General features: G+C 42.4%; 1 non-coding gene across 1 annotated transcript; it reads left to right on the top strand.

Annotated features, from left to right (window-relative positions):
- Positions 1-2,230: 2,230 nt before the first annotated feature.
- TRNAN-GUU (transfer RNA asparagine (anticodon GUU)) lies at positions 2,231-2,302 on the top strand. Its single transcript has one exon. It is a non-coding gene; the product is annotated as a tRNA-Asn (tRNA).
- The last annotated feature ends 318 nt before the right edge of the window (positions 2,303-2,620 follow it).

The raw sequence follows: 2,620 nt of genomic DNA, 5'->3' as shown, positions 1-2,620 counted from the left end.
CCTATTCCACTGAGTTCATTGGGACGTATTCTCAAGCGTACAAAGGACTGCAGTCTAAATTACTGAAATATTAGCCAAGAACATTTCAGTTCCAATCCTGTATTTGGTTAACATATTTTTCACTGCTTCACAAGTACAGCATATGTGAAAAAGCAGAATATACAGCACTTGTTGGGGATTTTGTTTTAATTGAAAAGATCCTAATATAGAACTCCCAGAATTCTGGCAGCTATGCTACTATTATTACCACTGCCATTTTCTTTTAAATGCAAAACTAGAATACAATTTTTAAGATACTCCCTATTTAACAGCCGCTCATATTAGTACTTGTGCTGTTCTCAATTATGCAGTAACATAGCAAGATCACAGGAAGACAGGATAGCGGTGACAAAACCAACAAAGAAGGTATATATCTGTCCAGGTTCTGCTTAGTTATAATGCTATAAATCTTGTGTAACATCACTACAATCAGAGTATGGTATTCTACAATCCTACATACACTTGAAACAAACTTCCAGTGAACCAAACAGGACTTACACATATACATACAAACACAATTAGGTCAGGCTGTAAATATATTCAGCAAAAATAAGTAATAGCTGTGTGTAATAAATAGAATAAAACAGCAAAAAATAATATTTCCAGGGCAGCAAGAGTACTGGCAGCAAGAGTACTAGCGAACAAAGTTATCATTTTAGTTATGCAGTGAACGAATAAAAAACTACATTCACAGTCATGTATAATAACCATTAGAACTTATATACCAATGAAACTCTTTAATAAGCTCATACGCTCCCTTCTAAAACACATCTCTCTTTAATATGTCTCTTAAAAGGTAGAAACCATTGTGTGTGTGTGTTAAGTGCCATCAAGTCGCTTCCAACTCATGGCGACCCTAAGAATCAATGTCCTCCAAAATGTCCTATCCTTAACAGCCTTGCTCACATCTTGCAAACTGAGGGCCGTGGCTTCCTTTATAGAGTCAATCCATCTCTTGTTGGGTCTTTCTCTTTTCCTGCTGCCTTTACCATTGGGGGTAAAGTGCCTTCAAGTCGCAGCCGACTTATGGCAACCCCTTTTGGGGTTTTCATGGCAAGAGACTAACAGAGGTGGTTTGCCAGTGCCTTCCTCTGCACAGCAATCCTGGTATTCCTTGGTGGTCTCCCATCCAAATACTAACCAGGGCTGACCCTGCTTAGCTTCTGAGATCTGACGAGATCAGGCTAGCCTGGGCCATCCAGGTCAGGGCGCCTTTACCATTACCGGATATTAAAAAATACAATGTAATGTATATATAAGCAATTTGTCACAAAAGAAAAAGAGGTTTCACTTATATCCAAGTATGATGCAATATAGTCATTCGCCTTTTAACCCTTGAAGGACTGATGATCTGTAACTGATGTTCATTAAGGTCTTCAATGCAGGCACACACTGGGACTGCCCACGTACAGGCCTGCCAACCAGAGATTATACCAAGCTCTACCACTAGGGTGAGCAGCATGTCAGTTCCGTGTGCTTGTTCCCGCCCAATGGCAATCTCATGTCCTGCTGCTGCTGCGCCCCTCCCCTCAGTTCCTACTAAGCTGCCGGCATCTCTTCTCACCCATACTACCACATGAGGAGAGTTCGCCGTGGGGTAGGAGGGAAGAAATGTGTGCCTGCACAGAAGACTTCAACGAACATCAGTTACAGGTAAGTGAAACCTGTTTTTCATTTTCGGTCTTCTGTGTAGTCCCCCCTTGGGATTTTAACAAGATTCTTACCATGGCGCTAAAGATGAACTGCAGGATAGCCTTTCCCATCTGAGTCTCTCTTCTCACCTGCAGGTCTAAGGCGTAGTGTTTGACAAAGGTTTCTACTGATGTCCACGTGGCAGCTCTGCAGATCACCAGCAATGGAATGCCTTTGAGGAACACATCCTGTGTCCTAGTCAAATGGGCCTTCAGAGTTAAGGGGCAAGGGAGCCCTGCTAGCTCATAGTACCTCTTTATGGTGAGGAGTAACTACCTGGACAACATCTGAGGGGTTGCTTTGTTCGGACTAGAGTGGCACACAAATAAGGTTGAATCCTTTCTGAATTCTTTGAATCTTCCCAAATAACATAATAAGGTCCGTCAAACATCAAGTGAGTGTAACATTCTTTCACTATCCAATGTTGGTTTTGGAAAAATTGTTGGCAGAATTAATTCCTGAGCCAAATGAAATTTTGAGATCACCTTGGGTATGGGGAGGGGCTGTGGCTCAGTGGTAGAGCATCTGCTTGTTATGCAGAAGGTCCCAGGTTCAATCCCCAGCATCTCCAGTTAAAGGGACTAGGCATGTAGGTGATGTGAAAGACTTCAGCCTGAGACCCTGGAGAGCTGTTGCCAGTCTGAGTAGATAATACTGACTTTGATGGACCAAAGGTCTGATTCAGTATAAGGCAGCTTCATGTGTTCATGTGTAACTGCATACTAAGCCTCAAAATTACCCTCTCTGGAAACACCTTTAAGAGGGGGGATCCATGCTCAGGGCAGCTATCTTGCTTATCCTCCTAGCAGAGGTGATAGCTACTAATAAGTAGACCTTCATAGATAAGAACTGAAGTTGTGGGCAAGGGTTCAAAGGGTTTTGACATTAA

The sequence above is a fragment of the Euleptes europaea genome, chromosome 4 (assembly GCF_029931775.1).
Source record: "Euleptes europaea isolate rEulEur1 chromosome 4, rEulEur1.hap1, whole genome shotgun sequence".
In the NCBI taxonomy this organism is placed as follows: Eukaryota; Metazoa; Chordata; class Lepidosauria; order Squamata; family Sphaerodactylidae; genus Euleptes; species Euleptes europaea.
Note: the sequence above shows the minus strand (reverse complement) of the source record. Positions and strands in the feature narration are given on the sequence as shown.